The sequence below is a fragment of the Podarcis filfolensis genome (genome assembly GCF_964270895.1).
Source record: "Podarcis filfolensis genome assembly, chromosome: 11".
In the NCBI taxonomy this organism is placed as follows: Eukaryota; Metazoa; Chordata; class Lepidosauria; order Squamata; family Lacertidae; genus Podarcis; species Podarcis filfolensis.
Genome location: NC_139613.1, coordinates 60,677,123 through 60,699,709, shown reverse-complemented (window position 1 = coordinate 60,699,709; position 22,587 = coordinate 60,677,123). Strand labels below are relative to the sequence as shown.

Genomic DNA, 22,587 nt, shown 5'->3' with positions numbered 1-22,587 from the left:
TGGGGTGAAGGGATTGGTTACAGGTGTGAGTGGTTGGCGGTGAGAGCAGGTGCTCGTGTGGCGGATAGGCACTGGTTCAGGAGATAGGGATGGGAGAACGGTCTCGCCATCCCTATGTGAAGGGTATTCCGTTAAAGGAATCCAGGGACTCAAGTTGGCTTGGTCAACCCCCGAGAGGGGGTTGTGCTTGTGCCTGAGTCCAGGGGAGCATCTGGGGAGTGGACATAGTCTGTTCCTGGGCTTTCCACCTACCACAGGTGTTCACCCTTGGCTGACCTATGATAGATTTCTGGGTCAGCGCTACCTGCAAGGGTGCAGGGAGATAGTTGAACCAGAGTCTATGCAACCACTCACTTTCTGTAATCAATAAAATTGTGGCCTAAATTCTGCCAAAAACCAAAACTAAAATTTGAGTCAAATGTGTGTTTATTTAGGGGGGAGGTCTCTGGGTCTGAACACACAAATAACTGCAATGCAAATAAATGTTATTTATTTGTTAAGAAATTAGAGTCCAGCAGAGAATATAGACATAAAAGAGAAGTTAGCAAAATAGCTAGGGAAATTGAGTTCAGCAACAATACAATTTGGCCTGATACTAGTTTTGGCTACAGTATTAAAACTGTTATTATTATTACTATTCTATTTTTTATTTCATTTCTCTACCGCTTTATATTTTAGAGAAAAAAGTCTCAAAGAATTTAGATCCTACATTAAAACATTGAATAAAACAATCCAGCATAAATTTGATTACAGAAGAAAATGAAATGAAGTATACATTAAAAGCCACATAATCAACAGGAAACTAAAATGTTATTTTAAAGATTTCAAAATAAAAATTTACAAAGGAGATCATGTACAGAATGCACATTAAACACAGCAAAGTTAGTAAAAAAGATATCTTAACATTTCAACAGAAACATTCTGAAGGAAATCATATATAAAATGCACATTTAAAACAGCACAATTAGCAAGAGAATAAAATATCAAGCTTTGAACGTATCTGCTGCTGTTGCTGCCAATCCTGTCAATGGTGGTTCATGGTGGATGACAGCTGTGGAAGTTCAGGCACTAAGAGACAGCCAAGATGGTTAATAACATGGATTTATATTCAACAGTGTAGGAAAGAAGAAGAAGAAGAAGAAGAAGAAGAAGGAGAAGAAGAAGGAGAAGAAGAGGAGGAGGAGTTTGGATTTGATATCCCACTTTATCACTACCCTAGGGAGTCTCCAAGCGGCTAACAATCTCTTTTCCCTTCCTCCCCCACAACAAACCCTCTGTGAAGTGAGTGGGGCTGAGAGACTTCAGAGAAGTGTGACTGGCCCAAGGTCACCCAGCAGCTGCAGGTGGAGGAGCGGAGACGCGAACCCAGTTCCCCAGATTACGAGACTACCGCTCTTCACCACTACACCACACTGAAGTCGCAGGAACTTCATTTCTATGTGAGTCATGGCCATTTCAGTAAAAGTGATAGCCATGCATTTATTGTACATACCTTCACTGTAAAAACTGCCCAGTTTAGTATGAATTCAATTCAATTCAATTTCCTTTATTCGACCGATAGTCAGAAATAAAACATTACACAATAATTATAAACTATAACATCATAGGGGTACATAAATAAGGTAGGGTTAGGGTACTAGACCTCTCACAGATAACCCACATCAAAGCATTCAGTTATACATTTCCGACACTTGAGTGCCAGGAAAAGGAATTTAGCCACTGACAAAATTATTTTCCCTGAAGACTTATTTAGCAGATATGCTGTCTGCTTTCCTCTTTGTCGGGAACTGAGCTGGGGTAAGTATGGAGTTATAAGGTACTGTCTTAAATCATTGTAGAAGGGACAGCTCAGTAAGATGTGCTCTGTGGATTCTACCTCACCCAATGCACAGTGGCATAATCTCTGGTCATATGGGACTCCTCCATATCTTCCCTTCAGAACCGCCGAGTCAAGAACATTCAGCCTAGCCGCAGTAAACAGTCTGCGGTATTCCACGTAGTGGATATCCGCCAGGTAGCGAGCTGCAGCAGCCCGATACAACTGCTCCCCCAGAAACAACCCAGGTTTAGTATGAATTATTTGTGAGAAATAAAAAAATAATTACCGGTAGGTGATATCAGTTTTACCCTAGAGTGAAATCTGCTTAGCCTAGTGCAGGCTTCCTCAAACTCGGCCCTCCAGATGTTTGGGACTACAATTCCCATCATCCCTGACCACTGGTCCTGCTAGCTAGGGATCATGGGAGTTGTAGGCCAAAAACATCGGGCGGGCCGAGGGTGAGGAAGCCGGGCCTAGTGTGTCTCGTAAATGCTGCAAAAAGTCACCCCAGAGTAGTTTTGGAACTGACAACCACATGGAATAACGCAGAGCTGTCTCTGGACTGTGGTGAGATATTTAGGACAATTTGTTTTTGTCCTGTAGTAGGGCTGAAAAGGTTTTTAATTGAATTAGCTGAATGAAGTTAACACAAATACATAGCTCAGTTAATGACAGAGGTTGTCTTCCTTGAAGCTGTATTAAATCTGTTGGGAAGAAAGTAAACTGTCTTTGGGGAAAGGGTATATTTTTAACATTTGCTACTAGTTCAGTAGTCAACTGCAGTCAAGTGCCAGGCCTTAAATAGCAGCTACATCTTTCTTGGGATTTTTGAGAATTATAAAAATAGCGCAAAAATATTTGACACTTACTGAAAGGCAAAAAATAGGATTTTTTATTATTGTTGTTGAATGCAGTAGCCCGAAACCAAGCTTTCATTTCTAACTGCATCAGTTATAACCGCAAAGTTTCAGTTACCAGAAGTAGGATTAATATATTACTTTCATTAATCAAGAAAAAATCAGACACGGCAATCATGTTCACAACTCCCACATTCTTCCTCCTGTGAGATTGCTGTTAAAGAGCTGCAGATTAGGAAATATTCTATGTTGCCATCAAGCTATTTGGCACATAACTACTAACATTCAATTCCCCTTTCCATCAAACTGCTGGTGGTATTTTCTACTCATAAAGAAAATATAAAGGGGTTTGGGGAGGAGAAGGGCACTTATTTGTGTGTACAGACCTCTCCACTCGCACATGTTAATATTTGTGTACTTGACACTGCAGTTAGTGGCCAGAGACCCAGTCTGAAGACTCACATTGCTGTCAAAGGATCCAGAAGGCCCTGATTTTGCCACTTTGAGTCCCATGTGCTATCATCAATACATATTGATCCAACTTGGCAGAAAGGTCTTATTTTATATTTTTAAAAAAATAAAATTAGGCTTCTAATCCTTGTTATTGTACAAGAGTGAAGCAACTGTAGCTGTTTTTCCCCATAGCCTACTCCTTGTCCCAAGTTCAAAGAATAGTGGGCTACATACTTTGTTCACATTCTCTAATACAGTAGGCGTAACCAAGAAGACTGTAAATATGTTAATATATTGTGCTAACTAGGGCTTTGCAATGGATCTAGCTAGATCCCAAACCCAGCCAGTTGGAATGGGGGTGGGGGGTGGGGGTCAGGGCTTCATGTGAGTTGCATGGAGGCAATTCTACATCACCCTGGTTCTGGCTGGGCCTCCCAGAGTGATCTGGGACTGCTGGGGATAGGACATCATCAGACAGGAATAAACAGCTTTGCCTGTACACACCTGTTCCCAGCAGGGAAACAAGATTGAACAGGTGTAATCCTGCTGGCTTCAGGGGTCTCCTTTGCCAGAACACACTGGGGAAGCAGACCCCAGTGGGATTGGATCCTTTGCTCCCCTTCTGCCCCCTGGCTGGATGTTTAATTAGGGAAGTGAATGAGCAGTGGTGAGCTCATTCTGCAACCTGGACCCATCGAAGAGCCATGCCGTCTCATTGCCATAATCTCCATTTTCTCCTCATCTGTTAGATCTCCGGGGGAAACAGGAAGGGGTAGATCTGGCCAAGCGGTCCTGGTTGCTGACTTCTTACAGTAGACACGGGTGGCGCTGTGGTTTAAACCACAGAGCCTCTTAGGCTTGCTGATCAGAAGGTTGGTGGTTTGAATCTGCGCGATTGGGTAAGCTTCCACTGCTCTGTCCCAGCTCCTGCCAACCTAACAATTTGAAAGCATACCATACTCAAAGCATACTCACGTAGGTAGATAAATAGGTTCTTCTGTGGCAGGAAGGTAGATGGCATTTCCGTGCGCTCTGGCTTCCATCCTGTTGTGTCCTGTTGTGCCAGGAGCGGTTTAGTCCTGCTGGCCACATAACCCAGAAAGCTGCCTGTGGACAAAGGCCGGCTCCCTCAGCCTGAAGTGAAATGAGTGCCACACCCCATAGTTGCCTTTGACTGCACTTAACCATCCAGGGGTCCTTTACCTTTTGCCTTACAGTAGAATAGGCTTAGCTTTTGTACTATTACTTATATGAAAATGTCACAAAATAAAATTATGGAAATGTTGTTTGGTTTCATCTATGGGTGCCAAATTGTTAGTGGAGTTTATTTCTGAAAATGTAAAACAGAGGGGAAATGTACAAAGTTGGAGTCATACTGACTTGTGAATTGTACAGTAGGTGTGCAGCAAACTATTTCCTCAGATTAATTAAGTTTGGAATGTATTTTTGGAACTTTTCCTGGAAGCCGTTCAAAAAAGATCACAAGCACCTGGGTGTTTTCTGGATTGTCTGTGTATTTGCATCTGAACAATGATAATCTACTAGATGATACAATTGCATTATATGCTCCATTTTTTAACCTGCTTATGAAGTAACTCATAAGACAATGAGAACTTGTTTTCATAGTTCTACACAGGCATCCTTTGTTTGAGATGAGATGAGTTTTACACATCAATTATTTCTATGGCATTTTCTTTTGAATTGTTTTGAAAATTCATCTGGAGTTGCATTTTAATACAGCTATTGCTAAAAACATAGTAGCATTCAGGAAGAATGCCCTGACCCACCCCAGAGTTAGGCAGCTTGGATCAGCCCCCTCTGACAACACAGATGCCTTGATTCTTCCCAAAGGCAGTACAATTCAGGTCCGAGGTCCCCTCTGCAAGCCAGAGACCATCTGGCTCTTTACTACGCATGACTGTTGTGAAGATATAGATTGAGGTATAAAATAGCTCCAAAAGGGGACTTAGTCTTAATATTATAGGCATCCCATCTTGGTTCCTTTAACTACTACTACTACATCTATGTACTGTACCATAAACGGACATATTCAGCACAGGAAAGATGCATCCTGGTTGCTAGGGGAAAAGGAAGGTCAAGCGATGGAGTTTCAAAGAACCAAAAAATCAGACAGAAGCAGGAAATAAAAGTGCACTAAAGAGAAGTTTCTCTTTAGGACCTCAGGGATTCATGTACTGCAGCCTGGAATCTAAACAGCTCATTGAGCAATCACAGCTGTACCTTCACTCGTTGATTTCACTCATCTCCCATAAATCACCTAGAAGGCTACCTACACATTTTGTTTCATAACAAAAAGTAAGGGCTCCTTCCTTCCTTCCTTCCTTCCTAACAAACAGAAAGAAAGAAAGAAAGAAAGAAAGAAAGAAAGAAAGAAAAGAAAGCAAGCAAGTTCAGAGTCTACGTGGTCAGTGGTCTCTGGGCACTTTGCAGCAGCACCCTCTGTATCTGCTTCTTGGCAGCCTGACATAACAAGTAAGAAGAAAATGAGTTTGTAAGAAATTATAACATTTAGGAAGCTTTGTATATGACCAGCTCTGTCTAGTATATTCTCATAAATTTTTATTTGGGGAAGAAAACATTTCTAAGATTCACAACATAATTAAATGCCAATGTTTATGTAGTGATTTAAGAAAACAGGTTCATAAATTGTGATAATTTGGCCAAGTGATGCATTACTTTGAAAATAGACCAGTTTTGATTAGGTAAATAGTGTTTTTGTTCCTCTATATCAGTTGCTGTCCACCACCTGTTAAGCTGGACTTCCCTATATCTGATGCATATCCCACAGGACCAGCATGTGCTCAAAGTTGGGACCTATTTTTATTTATTTTTGCTCTTGTAAATATACTGTATTCCAAACATGGTGATTCATATATGATGCAAGTCATATCAGCCAATGTTGGTAGCTAATGTGTGAAGTATTATGTGAGGTGGTAATGTTATGTCTGTGGTATTTGCTCTGTCTCAGCTGTTCCACACATCAAAGTAATGAACTGATCTTGCAGGTGGAATTTTGAACACAAGAGGCCACATCCTAGCAGTGTGTCAGGCCCAGCCTCTGTGGTTCAGTTCATCTTGGACACTGACATTTGTGTCATATACCTAGGCACTCTGTACTGTGGTCCATCTTGATGTTCCTATCCTCACACCTCACAACATACAGGGAAGGAGAAACTCAAGACTCAAGAAGCCAGGATCATCATTAGCAGAGCCAGCAGTCAGTAGGGATAGGGGGCAAAGCTCAATTCAGTTTGTACTTAAAAGGAAAGTTAACAAAGATGCATTTTCTAAAACAATATGCAAGGTGAAACACAGCTGTCCTTCAAATTTTATATATGCGTGAATTTTGCTATGCAGTGCTCCACATCAGGTATGCAAAACTGCAAGTGCAATGAGTATGAATACATTTATTAGTGAAAATACAAAAATCCTGTGTATTAGGAGCAATTGTTTCTTAAAGATGTGTATAGTAGCCAAATTTGCAGGAAAAACGTTGACAAATATTCATGAAACATGGAGAACTGAACTTAATGGAAAAGTAAGAATGGGAGGGAAACTGAACCTGAGAGATTCAGCTTGCCCTAGCAGTCCACCCCTAGCAAAGACTGCAGGGTAGCAGACATGACTGAATAAATACAGTATTAAGTAGTCTGGGGAGCAGGCTTCATTGGTGTATGGATAATATGAGAATGAGAATGGCAAGAAACATGCCTTGCAAAACAGCTATCAGGAAAACGAAAGGGAGTGGGGGAAGAGAGAGAGAGTAAAAATGAGCAGGTTTATTTATGTATATATTGCCTTCTTCTTGGTGGGACAACACATTGTTCTGCTTCCACACATAAGAAAGGAGAACTCACACTGAACAAGGAGTTCAGCAAGGCAAAAGGCGGGCCAATTGGTTGATGGCTAGAACTGCTGTTATGTTTGACTAATCTAACAATGATCTCTGATGCTTCACAGTGCCATTTGTGCTTTTGGTGTACTCTGGTATTAGACCTTCCAAGCAGGCTTTGTAAACCCCCACAGGGTATGGTTGTGTGTCGGCTGTGATTAGCTTTCATTAGCAGAAATGGGGGATTTGCCAATTTCCCCTCTAAATTCTGTGTATCCTTTTGGGGGTGTTGAAAGAAGAAAAATCCAATATCAGTCAGCCATTAATGTTGCTAGTAGAGATTCATGGTTTTCTCTAAAAGATGTCAAGTGGGTAAATGAAAACAACTGGCTATGAAATAAGAGGGAGAAAGAGAGCATCAGGTAATCCATGAACTATAAATCTGTTTTAACTCTCCTTACACCAGTATACAAAATTTTATGCAGAATTATTCTGATAACATCTGTCATGTAAAACTATTTTAAGGCTCCAGAAATCTAAATGCATACAGAGTGATGAGATGCAGTTCCATAGATTAGCTTGGCATTTCTTGCTAACTCTGTTTCACTATAGGAAATGAAATGGCTTCGAATGCTGGTTTTAAGGATTTAATCAAAGACAGGTCCTTGAATTGACTTTAATAGCCTTCATGAGCACAGTTTCAGTTTTGTATGATACATTCTGTTTATAGCTTTAACCCCAGAGCATTCATTTTTTGTGGTTTGTCAAGATCTCTCTATCTCCTTGAAACAAGCATCCATCTGAAAAGTGTAATATTTTACAAGTGCTATTCTTCCCTCAAGCTTACTTTTTCAGTCAACACATGTATAATCAGAGAGGACTCAGAGTAGGTCAAACAGATCTCTGACTTATCCTGACACTTTACAGGCTTTAGAGGCGATCTAATCCAGTTTCACTAATTAAAATCAACAACAACAACTCACATAAATGTCCTCTGAGATCCACATGTGTTTAAAATAACACCACTGGGGGAAGCAGGGATGTGGCTGTGGGATGTGCTTACTAGAGCTCTGTGGCCTCAGCAAACAACTGAATTGGGTGAAGACGTGATTGGAATATGAAAGGACAACTGACCCAACTATGGTTGAACTGAATATCCCTTGTCTCACTTCCTGAGGCAATCTTGTTCTGACTGGTAGCCATGCAACAAGCCTGCTGCGATGAGACGGGGGAGCCATTGGCCCTGCAGTTCTCATCACCCCAAAGCCACTAGGCATGCTTGCTGAGGCTGGTGGGAGTTGTGGTTTAGCAACATCTGAAGTGCCCTAGCATAGATGAACCACAGGGAGAGAGAGGGAAAAAATGGGCAGAGAATATTCAGAGGCAGCTTCAAATACCCCCCCCCCTTTGCCCCCCTTGCTGTGAACCTGCTACCTTCCATCTTCTTAGTCTACTCACTGCAATACCAGGGGTGATTAAAAGGAAGTCTGTAATATGCCTTCAAAACAAGACACCCCATCATGCTCACATAGCTGGCTCTCAGGTCATTCTAGATGGCTGTCTAGAACAACATGTTTGCTTCTGCAGTAGAATATGGAAGGCATTTTCCAAGATCATGTGCTTCTGTTCCTTGGACTTGTAGATGCCAGGGGCAAAGAGCTCTACTGCAGCTGGACAATAGTGCTTTGTGTGTTCTTATTTTACGTTGGTTACCCAATGGGCGATGAAAGTTCAGGGTTTCATCCACATGAATATATATTGTAGCTGTAAGCAGTCTATGACACATTATAGTGAGAAGGTTTGCTTGGAGGCAAAGGACTCTGGCAATGACTGGACCACTTCAGTATTGACCCTTTCACTTCAGGTTCACTGTATTACTTGAAGCTTTATTAAAAGTGTGACAAATGTTTCTCTCTAACACATGCAATCAATTAGGTGTAATTATGCTAATTTTATTTAACCTTGAAGCAGAGGTTTCTTTTCCCCTGTTTGAATGATAATGAAACTGCTGAGGGCTTCTGCAGTTTAGAATTCCCTGAGAGGATTTGTTTCTCTGTCTGTTAGTTTAAACACTTGTAATTGTGATGCTGTGAGCTTGGTATTTTCTATAAATATGTACAGTAGGGCTGGGCAGTGCCCACAAAGTCTGACTTTTATATGTAGCTTTGAATTGTTTTTCAGCCACCCTGCATCTATACAATTCAACCCATTTTGGGGGATCAAAATAGACCTGTTAAAATTGAATCTCTACACCCCCTTCATATAATGTGAATCTAAAAATGGCTATGACTTTTTTTCCTTTTCACAAAGGTGGATTAAAATTGCAGACATGGCAGAAGCTCCAGAATATATGAAGTCTGCCAAATTGTAGGCAGATATATACAGGGTTTTTTGTCAGTTTGATTTTTTTAAAACAACAGAGAACTATGATTTTTTTTCATTGTCTGCCAGAAATGAATGCAATTTGCAGGCATGGTCATCCCTTCTGAGGGGATGAAGCCTACCAAATTTCAGAATGATAACTGCAGTGGTTCCTGCACAAGGGCAAAACATTTTGGGGTGGGTCCAATAGGAATCATAGGAGGGCAGGTGATAATGGTGGAAATAAGAGCATACATACCCAGGAAAGACTGAGGTGAGAAACTGTTATGCTCCAGCAAAGACTGTGTAGTGGTGGTGGTGGTAGTAGTAGTAGTAGTAGTAGTAGTAGTAATAATAATAATAATAATAATAATAATAATAATTTATTACTTATACCCCGCCCATCTGGCTGGGCCTCCCCAGTCACTCTGGGCGGCTTCTTTGATGGGAGACTGGCTTCTGCGCTGCCACCCCCCAATTTTGGGGCATGCAATGGTGATTGCTCCATAGACTTCCTTTAGAAAAAGGCAGAGATCCACATGAAAACCAAACAGTTTTTAATCCCTTTCCCCAAATCACCGTGCTTTGACTTTCTAGGGGAAATGATTCATGTGATTAAAAGCTACACCGGTTCATCAGTGTGAAAGATGCTCCCACCTCTCCAGGCCCAACCTCTCAAGCTCCGGGCATTAACTCAGCCAGCGTTCTCAGGAGGGCTGTTCCACACAATGTAGGACCTGGACCTTGAGTGTGATGACATCTCCTTTTTGGAGCTTCCTTCTGTTACATATCAGGCAGACACCATCTTTATCGTGGGTGTGTTACTTACAGCAGCTATCTAAGATCTTTCTTTTTCAACAAGCCTTTTTAAGTAAAGGTTTTTATCCTAATGCAGAGGTGTCCAAATTAGGATTGAAGTTGTTGAGCTTTTTTAGGATTTTACCCCAGGAAATAAACTGCCACAGGGGCTGGATTAAACTGACCGGCGGGCCACAAATCGGACTTTGGACATGCCTGCCCTAATGTATGTATAAAATTTCAATACATAACAATATTTATTACCTATGTGACACCTGTATTTATCAACATTAAAAATAGACTGTTTCTAGCCATGGATAGAGACAAATTTTACATGGAGTTCAAGCCAAATTTGGAAGAAGTTTTAGCATTAGGGGTTCATTTAATGTAGCTCGTACAACTAGTATTACACTGAAGTGGAGTTTGAAGCAGTATAATGATTTCCCTCATCTCTAGAGTATCTGAAAGCACAGAGATTTAATGCCCACCCCTTTTTCTTCTCTTGATATTGCAACACATACTGTTTATTAGATGCAATTTGGTTGGGCTAATGCTGCCTGGATAGCTCAGTTGGTTGGACTAATTTTAAATTTGACCTTATGTTAAAGCTAATTATTAAGTTACTTTCTGAAGAATTTTACTTACCAAAATGCCCTGGAGATATTTTTTTTAACCCCTAAGTGCTGTTTACAGCTTAACAGTATGAGAAAGTACCATAATATAATGAATATTAAATAGTTTTTAAAATAAGCTCACTTTGAATGCTAATACGGTTACATTTTCCTCCAGCAACCAATGCAAAACAACCACAACCTTAATCCTGATTTAAAAACAAAATGAAAGCACTCCCTCCATTGTTAATATTTTATAAAGCAGATGTGGTAGCCAACGTGACATGAGAATTAATTTAATTAATTGTTTGCCCAAAACATTGATTTTTTAAAAATCTGTAATATATGTATGTGAGCATTTTTAAATGTGTGCATTGCATATTGTGCACCATGCCTACAAATGATAAAATAATTGTAATTTATTGCTTGCTGTGGATCCTTTTCTTTGCTGAATAATTTTGCAAGTGAAGTTAGTTTTACAAGGTGAGGAAGTCAATTGCAGCATCAACCGGTCACAGTACAAAGATAGGAACTGAAGGTGAAGGCATTGTTTAGGATGCTCTGAATGGCCTCAGCTGCCACGATCAGAAGCAAGGGTTGTCTTATAGCAACATCTATTAAGACTGCAAAGAATGCTGCCAAGAAGATGATGATTTCTCTTCTTACAGTCCTTTAAAAATGGTCTAGACAAGCATTGGGGAATAATATGCAACAAACAATTTTTATCTGGCAGAGAGGTGAAGTGGATGAGCTAACAGCCCTTCTTTGCCTTTAATTTCTATGATTCATATTTCATCAGTCAGAACTTGCTATCAAGGCAAGGGATCTTGTGCCGGCCAAATTGCTGTCATTTTAAAGCTTGGCTTGCTGTCAGCAATTACTTCATATGTGCTGAAGACTGCTCAATAGAGCAGTTAACCTGTGGCATGCAAGCCCATCTGAGACTGTAAAGCTGAAATCACAGCTCCCTTTCAGGAAGGGGGGGGGGGACACCTACAATTGATTTCTCCAAGCAAAGGCAAAAAGAATGTGCTTAATCTAATCGTAATTTTGTGTGCACAACACTAGTAGTTGCATAGATGGAAGCAGCTTCTGCATTGGCTTCCGTGTTTGACTGAAGGTGACACCTGGGCTTGTATTCCACACAGCTGCCCCATTTGTGCAAGAACTTCTGTTTGCACAAGGGAACTTAGTTGGGTACAAACTATGGTTTCTAATTTCAGTTCAGCCATGAAGCCCCTGCAGATTTGGCTCCTTGCCCTATATACTTCAGGGCACAGGCCCACAAGACATTTAGCATCATATAAAAAGATTCAGACCTCTGGGCAAATTACTATGGTTGGTGACTGGAGTCCTGCTGTAACTGCACTTTGCAGTATGCCCGACGGTGCTGTAAGCCAAGTTTTTTTTTTTTAATCAAGTTTCCTAAGCCCAGAACAAAAGATCTGGGGCTCCTACCTATACCTCCCCCAGATCTTGGGCAGGCCTGTAAAGTGGCCCATGTATATGCATTCCATTCCTAACTGGTTATACAGTGGTACTTCGGGTTACAAATACCTCAGGTTACAGACTCCGCTAACCTGGAAGTAGTACCTCGAGTTAAGAACTTTACCTCAGGATGAGAACAGAAAGTGCGCAGCTGCGGCAGCAGGAGGCCCCATTAATAACAGTTTCAGGTTAAGAACGGACCTCCAGAACGAATTAAGTTCGTAACCAGAGGTACCACTGTAAGTGTCTTTTTAAGACACATATCCAATCTCGGATATGCCCTGCATCAATGCCTTATCTGTAGTTTTCATGATTGTGCCCAATAGTATCAATACTTTTTTTTTAAGTTCTTTTTATTGAGTTTCAGTTACAGCATCAACGAAAAGAAAACCAGGGAAAAAAAAGAAAAACAAAAACAAAAAAAGCACAAAAAACAAGACAACAATTATAAAAAGAAAAAAGGAGAACAAGAAGACAAGAAAAAAATATCCACATCTAACACCAAAAAGCAACAATCTCTGTTACAATTCTATATCTTATTCATTAAGATTTTATATAATTAGATATTTATATCTTTCTTCTACACCCCTGTTGACCTCCTTCCCTCCTGATTTCGGACTTCTTGATACAAAGAAATTTTTCATTTTCTGCAGCTAATACTTGTTGACAGTTTGCACATCGTAAGTTTTATAACAGACCTGCTATAGTTTTTAGATTTCTATGATTTCCTTCAATGTATGCCATAAATTTGTTCCAATCACTAATAAACTTTGTATTTTTTTGGTTTCTAATTTTTTGCATCATTTTTGCTAATTCAACATATTCGAATAGTCTTGTTTGCCACTCCCTAACCGTTGGTATATTTGTACTTTTCCAATTTTGTGCAATTAGTATTCTGGCCGCTGCTGTCGAATATTGGAATAAAATCTTATCTTCCTTTTTAATTTCATCCCCAATTATACCTAATAAAAAGGCCTCCGGTCTTTTAGGGAAAGTATATTTAAATATTTTTTTTAACTCATTATAAATCAAGTCCCAAAATTTCTTCATTTCCTCGCAAGTCCACCACATATGGTAGAAATTGCCTTCTTTGATTTTACACGTCCAGCAGGCCTTATTTCCTGTTTTGTACATTTTTCCTAATTTTGCTGGTGTGATATACCACCTATATATCATCTTCTCCAGATTTTCTCTAAGGTTAACACTTGCCGTAAATTTTATTCCATTATTCCATAATTTCGACCATCTTTCATAATCTATGTTGTATCCCAAGTCCATTGCCCATTTTGTCATAACCTCCTTTATTTCTTCATCTTTGGTGTCCCATTCCAATAGTATATCATACATTTTAGATAATAATTTGGTTTTACCTTCAATTATTTCTATCTGAAATTTGGATTTTTTTCACTTATCCCTACTTTTTTTATCTTCCATCCACATTGCGTTTATTTGATGATATTGTAGCCAGCCTGTTAATTTTTCTTTCAAATCCTCATATGTTCTCAATTTCCAGCCGCTTTCTGATCTTATCAGTAGGTCTTCGTAAGTTAATCTTTTTCCTTCCATATTTGTTTTCTTAATTATTAAAATGTCCATTGGCGATAACCACCAAGGTGTTTTCCATTCTAGGAGTTTTTATTTTTCTCCCAGACTTCATAAAGTGGTCCTCTAATGATGTGGCTTGAAAACCCCTTATGTACCTTTTCTTTATTTGACCATAAGTAGGCGTGCCAGCCGAACCTATTGTTGAACCCTTCTAGGTCTAATAAGTCAGTATTTTCCAAAGTTATCCACTCTTTGATCCAACAAAGGCAGGCGGCCTCAAAGTATAATTTCAAATTTGGGACCGAGAATCCCCCTCTTTCTTTTCGATCTGTAAGCAATTTGAATCTAATTCTCGGTCTTTTCCCTTGCCATATAAACTTCGAAAGGGTTTTCTGCCAATCCTTGAACAATAGTATCAATACTTAAGGGCATTCATGCTTCTTCCTGTTCAGCTTTATTTCAAAAAGAAGAGAGAAATGGGTAGACTGTAAAGTGTTTTGGCACCTCCTTATTGACCACTCACTGCTACATTCAAAGATGGATAATTTTCCCACATAGTACGCCTGACAGTTCTTCCTTTCTTGCAAATAAAATAGAAAAGATAATATGAGACATCATGAGATCTTACTCACCAGAGAATGGTTAGGTAGTGAAATATATTGAATAGCTAATACTTCCTTGAAATTAAGGCAATTTAAATTCAGAGGAATTTTCTACTGCTGACTCAAAGAGGTCAATAAGTTTACAATAAAGTTACAACAGGAAGATGCGCAGCCACAGATTTGCCCATCCCTACCTGTACTTGACTTTATTAACTATAACGGCCAAGGACTGAATTCTTATGTAAAGTTACATCTGCACTAGATCCCATAAATCACATACGGAAAAACGTATTCACCAGCACATGCTGCAATAGCTGCCCAAGAAGGAAGTTGCTTACAACTAAATCTGTTTTCTCCTCCTCCAAATTTCATCATACTTAAGAATTTTGTTTTGATTTCTGAAACCATGAGTAATGGTCCAATATGAATGCTGTTGATTGTCATCTTCATTCTTATGCCTTTTGCTCAGCGCTCAGATCCAGCCCTACCATCTGACAGAATGAGGCAACCAGAATGAGGCAGATGCCGGGGGCAGAACAGCAGTGGCATTCTGGAGGACAGAGTTTTATGTGTCATGTAGTGCGCCCTGTCTCTGCTGCTCTCAGACGCACTGCCCTGTCGCCAGTGTTGAAACAGCATTTGCTTTAGGGCTGTGAAGGCAGTTCACCCCCACAGGAGACTGAGCTGAGGGGCTAAAAAGTATCATCATCATCATCATCTAGATTTATATGGATAAGCACTCAAAGTTAGGCCCCAGCCAGATGGGCAATTGAGATGTCGCAATTATGACTTCACAGCATGCGCAGAACAGAAGGCGAGAAGAGGGAGGGTGCCAAATAAATATTCAGGGCACCAAAATTTGTCCTCACTTGGGGCACCATATCACCCAAGTCCGCTCTTGGTTGAAATTAAGTCTCCAGAGCCAGTCCAGTCAGTTTCTGTACATGGGATGGCGGAGGAGAGTCCCATGTTGCCACTTTGGGCAGCGGCAAAATGTTTTGGGTTTGCCATGTCAGGCCTTTGGGGAGAGGCAGTTTAGAAGGTTGCAGTTGGGAGGAAAGGGTTTGCCCGCCTCTTCCCAGCTGTGACCCCCACCTCCTCCACTACATTTACACTTTAAAAAAGCCTTCTGTTGGTTCCCAATTATTATGGCCAAGGGAAGGGGTTGTGATTTTCCTGGAGATGGAAACTTGAAATAGAAGATTGACTCTTGCCTCCCCAAAAGCATTCTCCAGCAAGATCAGTGCTAGGGCTGCCATATCTTGAAGAGCAAAAAAGAGGATACATTTGCCGAATTCTACTTTTAACTATGGGTCGTTATGACGACTCTCATTATACATGCCCATGAAAGAGGACATGTGGCAATCCTACCAGGGTCCCCCGCAATTAGGGCTGGAAAAACATGAAAACACTTTTTGGGGAGAGTAGTGAGTGCGATGTTGCCATGTGCATGCATGGTTGCAGGGCTTGCATGGATACGGTGTGGGCCTGACTATGGTGTGTGCCTGATGCCCACAACAGTTTTCCTAGTTTGCAAATGCTCCAAGAGACTGAAAAAGATTTGCAACCCCTGAGGTGCAGTATGACAGTTGAATTGATTTAAGGTTTGTGGAACAGAAAATACCATACATCAGTGGGACCACACATCATTTGCTTGGCTAGCATCAATTAATGAGTTAATGCCTAGCTTGCTGCGAAAAGCTAATCATCTCTGATTTGGACATGTTTTATAAAACATGTGATTGTTTTTATTTCAAGATCTCTTCCTTTTTTAAAATGTATTTTTTATTAAAGATTTCTTGGTTTACAAAAGTATGTGCAATGTCTATTTTTTCAAGTTACATTTTCTACATATCAGTTTCATTTATTGAGACATTAGTGTTACATTAGGAAGAAAAAGGGGAAAGAGGTGGAGTGGGTTTGGTCAGTGGGGCTGGGGTCGGGTGGTGATGTTTCTATTTTACTTAATATATGTGGGTTTTTGTGCCCGCGTTGCTTGTGCAGGTTCTCTGCTGTTCACTTGTCTTCCTTTAGTGGTAAGAGAGGTTGGGGTTGGCCTAGGTTGTGGTTGTTCATTTGTGGTTGGCTGTAGTGATCTTTGTTTTCATGTGTGAGTGGGGGTGGGTGTTTTTGAATCAGGTTAGCCATATTGATTTGTATGCTGTTGGTGGATTATTGTCGTCGTCTTGTTGGGCTGTGTATGTGATAAAGGGGAGCCATACCAGGGTGAAGGCATCTTCTTCTGTTTGTTCCTGTGTCAGTTTCAGTTTATTGGTTAATTTTTCTAATAAGGCCATTTCCTATACAATTTGGCACCATTGGTCCATGCTTACTCCTGACAGGTCTCTCCAGTGTCTGGCTATGATGTTTCTGGCTGCTGAGGTGGGTTATGAGCTCTTTATGATGTGAGTGGGCATTATTATCTTGGAAGATGTTTAGTAGGGCGAGTTCTGGGGTGACTTCTAATACTTGCTTAGTTATTTTGCATATTTCTTGTATGATTGTTGTCCAGAAGAGTTGGATTTTGGGGCATTCCCACCACATGTGGAAGTATGTGCCTGTGGAGGTGCATCCTCTCCAGCATTTTGGTGAGGTTCTTGGGCATATTAGCGCTAGTTTCCTTGGTATTAGGTATCATCTGTAAGTGAGTCCTTTGACCTTTCGTTGATATGGATTTAAAGAGAGGTTTAGACCACATTCTGGTCCACTGAGTGGGGTCAATCTCATAGCCTATGTCATCCTCCCATTGTTTTTTCATTAAGTCTAGGGGGTTTGTGGGATTTTGGAGTAGTATTTTGTATATTACGGATACCATCCCTTTGCCGTATTCCTTTGTTGTTAGGAGGAGGTTTTTGAAGGTTGTCAGGGGCCTAGTTGCTGCTGATTTTACTACTGGATTGTTTAAGATGGCATATAATTGGTGGTGTGTTAGCCAGGGCATTTGGTTGTCTTTTGGTTTGTCTTGTATTTCTTGTGTTGATAAGGGTTTTGATCTAGTTCTAGTTGTGTACATCTAGTTGATGGCAACATGGCTTGGCCTCACCTGGGGATGTGTCTCTGCATCAAGAGACTCATACAGCCAGTTCAATGAGATCCAGAGGAGTATACACATATCCAAAGGTCCTATACATTGATTTCCCTTCCTGGATCAGGACAAAAGTACAGCACATATGGTTGGAACCATTGTAGAAAGGACTGAGAAGCTCCCATTGAAGGAAGAATGGGAATGTTATCTTTATCCTTTTCTTCTTCCCTGCACAATCCCCAGTGCCATCTCCCATGCTGTTCTGGAGAGTTCTTCTTCAACCTTCTGAATCAGCTTTTCAGGGAGCAGTAGAAGGAAGGAGCAATGGGAGAAAACCCCTTCTCCCTTCCTGCAAATGAACTTTGCTCATGGGAAGCTTGGATCAAACTCACAGTATTCAGACTGTTTAATTTCAGCTGCCCACTGGCTAATAGCCCTGGAGTTATCTGTGCAATTTGTCATCAAGGCTAATTTGCTAATATGTACTGCACTGAGAGAGAAGCTTCATGCAAATGATGAGAGCATTTAGGACTTTCAGATACAGAACATTTTGTTCAGAGAGTTATTCTCTCTTACCATAGGCTGGGGGGGGGAGATTAAATGTGTTTATTCACTGTGAGATGAAGAGAGGGCCTGTACATTGGGTTGGAGGTATGAAAAGCTAGATCTGCTTGTACTCCACAAAAACTTTAGCCATAATAAATTTGCTAGTCTTTAATGTGCCACAATACCCCTTAGTCCTTCCTTCATTCCTTCACTATTTTTTTTAAAATAGCCACCCTATAACACAAATTCTCCAGGCAGCTCTACAAACCAGCACATTAATACGCCTACCATGTTCGAAGTTGTTGTATGCTTCTTCTTTAGTTGATCCAAAATAAATAACCATGATGCTTTTGTCATCAAAATGCATCCCAAAAGACACTACCAAATTGGACCAAGAATGAAAGGCTGTGCTTTTGATGAGCTCTGCTGCAGCACTGGCAGCAAGTACAGTGGTACCTTGGTTCTCAAACTTAATCCATTCTCGAAGTCCGTTCCAAAACCAAAGTGTTCCAAAACCAAGGCGTTCTTTCCCACAGAATGTAATGCAAAATGGATTAATCCGTTCCAGACTTTTAAAAACAACCCCTAAAACAGCAGTTTAACATGAATTTTACTATCTAACAAGACCATTGATCCATAAAATAAAAGCAATAAACAATGTACTGCAGTCACACAATCAATCAATCAATCAATCAATCAATCGCTGAACTGGGTTCCACACAGTTACAAAAGCAAAAACAAAAAGAGCCACAAAAACGCAAAATAAATAGCAAAAACAGACAGACCTCAGCGTGACACTCAAAATGGAAGTGTGGCACTCAAATTGGACGCGTAACACTCAAAACAGAGCACATTTGACCTCCGAAAAAAGTTCGCAAACTGGAACACTTACTTTCGGGTTTGCAGTGTTTGGGTTCCAAGTTGCTTGAGTACCAAGGCATTTGAGAACCAAGGTACCACTGTATACTCCAGGAAAGCTTGGCTGGTCAGATGGCACAGATTCCCCTAACAATATGGTCTCGGGTTCTCTTTGCCCTCCAAACTTGGCCTGTTTTTCTGCTGCCCAGCATTGCTACTCAAGCCTGACAGATTGGCAGGACTTGATTGAAAACAGCAAGGTGTCTCTGAGCTGCTCCATATATGGTTTGTATGAGCTGGTGCCGTATAATTGTGAAGAGTGTGAGGGATTCCTTGGTTCAAGTTCTGCCTCTGGCATGGTCTCAGTGGGTGGATTTATCCAATTTTATTTCTTTAAAAATGTCTCCCTTGCTTTTCTGCCACCTAGGGGACCTCAAAGCAGCTAACAGCATTGAAAAGTAATCCAGACAACATCAGGCAGGATGATTAAATATGATTAAATATTATAATAAATAGAATCTGCAGATTGTTATTATTTCCCAAAGGCCTTTAGCAGACACTGGAAGATCTCTCAGGCTGCCCAGGGAGGGCAATGCAGAATATCAACATCTGAATGTGCTCTGATGGTTTAACAGCCAACACCTCTTTCCATGGAACTCTGGGAATTGTAGTTCTGTGAGGGGAAAAGGGGTCTCCAGACAATTCTCAACACTCTTAAAAAACTACAGTTCCCAGAATTCTTTGAGGGCAGCCATGACTGTTTAAAGAGGTACAATACTGCTTTCAGTGGATAGTGCAGAAGAGGCCTTGGAGGTAGCTAAACAGGGGTATAGTCACAGGGTTTTCACTTGTCCTGTATAATACAGGATTGTCTCGTGTTTCAATGTAAAATGCTATGTCCTGTAATGATCCACTTTTGTCCTGTATTTCATCTTTCTTTCTCTCTCTCTCTTGTTAGGTATCCTCTCCAAATGCATGTGTTTGAAAGCGTGTGTGAACGGTCATATATTTAAGCTCTGGGTAGACAAGCACAGACAGATTTACACATTCATATGTTGGTGTGTGCATGTGTCAAATTGCACAGGGGCTATCCTGTTGGGCTGCAATAGATTGTAATAAATTGCTTCAGCACCAGATGAGAAAAGAAGTCCACCATGTTAAGTTGTGGGTGAACATATCAGACGACACAGCGATTCTTCAAACAGCTCTTGTTTATTCACAGGCCAGAACAGAACTGAACGGAAGGCTTCAGCCAGCCTGCTTATATAGAGCTCCACTAGAACACAACAGTAACCATTTTCTGTAACTATCCAATCACTGAACGTCACTTTCGATCCCTTATTTGCATATGTGGACCTGAACTATCTACAGTATCCCCCTGCTGGCCCAGGGTGAGAACTTCAGTACATAACACACCACCTGCTCTGCCTCACCTTGTATTTTGCCAGAACAAAGATGGCAACGCTAGGTACAGACTAACTGGTGGGAAAGTACAATACCCATTGTCTGGGAAACAGATACATGGATCAGCCCTTTTTCTATAAATTGTAGGCATGCTTCTTTGCTTCCATTTTTTATTCTCACATAAAAAAAAACCCACCTTAAGCTTGGCAAAGTGGGTAACATGTAATGGTATTGTTACAAAAGTTGGGTGCCTCCCCCTGGCTCTGCTGAGCAGTGGCAAGAGTCCATGGGGTTCCAAGCACTCACTCAGGGTCTGTTTTCTTTTGGAGAATTGAGACACAGTGGAGTCTGTTGTAGCTTTTAAGAAATATGGTTTATTCACCTATTTACACCTTCATTGTGCATGGAGGGAGTCTTGAGATGACTATGCTGTAAGAGCATAGTCATCTCAAGCAAGACTTGTTCCCCATAGCAGTGCAGCCCTGGAGCCCAAGGAATCTCTCCCAGTCAGCCTTCAGCCTTCCTGCCCAAGATGGATCCCAGACTTTGTTCTCCCCCTACTTCTTACCAGCACACCTTGCTCTAAAGGCTCTCTTTTCCTGTCTGCCCAGGCCCAGGCTCTCAGGTGGGCCATCAACATCTTTTGTCATGTTAGTGCCTCTATTCCAGGTGAGGCCCTAGCCTGGAAAGAAATCTTAGCCTGTACTTTTACACTGGCCTCATATTTTCCCTTCAGTACTCCAAATAATCAAAATTTATTAATTTATAGGGTTTGGGGGAGCTTCCAAATCTGTAACAGAATAATAATAATATTATTAATTACGGTAGCCATTTCTGGAGTTTCCCTTCGGAAGACACCATTCACACATGAAAAGTAAAGGAAGAAAGGAGATGTCAAATTCTGTGGGCTGCAGGGATTTCAAAAAAGGGACACCAGCTATGTCCTCTGCAGTACTGCCGTTCTGTGATAAAAGGCCATTTGAAAAATAGGAAGGCTTTTTTAGAAATCTGCAACGGGGGATTCCATTAAAGAGGCTGAAGACTAATCTGTCATCATCTGCCTGAACTGTTCTCCTTTTCCAAGTGATACTGCTTCCAGGCTGGATTGCCAGCAATCTGCTGACTCACCCAGAAACCTTCCACAGTTCGGGAACCACTTCTTTGCATGACTGAATTGCTTGCAGTGTGTGTCACACTTTCTACCTTGGCAAGCCTTTGTTGTGGTTTTGGCATTCTTAGGGTTGGGCCTGTTGACTCTGACAATCTCCACTCCCCCAAGCGGTAGTAAGTTTCAGGAAGGGAGTCACAGTATGTCAACGGTCTATTTTGGGTGCTTGGGCACCATTTCATTTTTTCTTAAATCGATCTGGCATCAGGATAGGGAGGGGGAAACATCAGCTCTGTGGATGACATCAAATTATTTAGGATAAGGCAAGGATCTTGACAAACTGGGTGAAAGGGATGCACAATGGCAAACGAGATTTTAGGGAAATATAAAATGATGCAATCTGGGGTAGGGAAAAATATTCAGTTCACATCTACACAGATGGCATCTGAACTGATGGTGACTAACCAGGAAAGAGATTTTGGGGTCCCAGAGGCTAGCTCAGTAAGACCGTCATCTCAGCCTGTGGCTCAGCAATGAATAAAGCAAATTCTGTGCTAGGGATTATTTGGAAATGGATTGAAAATAAATCTGTGATACCTCAGGATTTGGAACACTGTGTTCAGCTCTGATCATCCCATTTCCAAAAAGAAAGAAATTACAGAGCTGAAAAAGTGGACAGAAAGTGTCAACCAAAAATGATGGGATGATTCAAGGCTAAAACATGAAGATATTTTTAGCTTAGAAAAAGAGGTAACTATGGGGAGGGGACATGACAGGTTTGCAGAATTATGGATGGCATGGAGTAAGCAGACAGGGAAAAACGTTTTCCGTCTCATAATATTAGAACTTAAGGCCACTTAATGATTTTGATTGACAGGAGATTCAGGGCAGGCAAAAGAAAGGTGTCAGCCTCCACCTTAGGAGGTGCATCCGGACCTGCATTTGCATTCATTGCCCAAACCACGAAGAGGATAGTCATAACAGCCAAGTCCATCCTGAAGACTCCCGTTGTGACTATGTTGTTATGTAGGAATGTTGAACTATGTCTGTAGTGTACAGAGCCAATTGTCTCTTTTGTGTAATTGATTTATGTTTAATGTATATTGCATAACTATGTGCGATAGATGGGCTTGGCTCATTGCCACAACCCCAATGTTTTATATGGGCCTGGAGGGTCCTCTTCCATTTCATGCCTTTACATAGCTCAGGCTATGGGGTAGGTCAACTGGGGACCACATTTCTTTGTCTCACCTGGGGCA

General features: G+C 41.0%; 1 long non-coding RNA gene across 1 annotated transcript in view; it reads left to right on the top strand.

Moving 5' to 3' along the window:
* Positions 1-1,177: 1,177 nt before the first annotated feature.
* Positions 1,178-22,587, top strand: part of LOC310745075 — a 32,634-nt gene continuing 11,224 nt past the window's right edge. Inside the window, exons 1-2 of the long non-coding RNA XR_014539898.1 lie at positions 1,178-1,513; positions 2,065-2,386. This is a non-coding gene — a long non-coding RNA (uncharacterized lncRNA). The remainder of the gene's footprint in view (positions 1,514-2,064; positions 2,387-22,587) is intronic.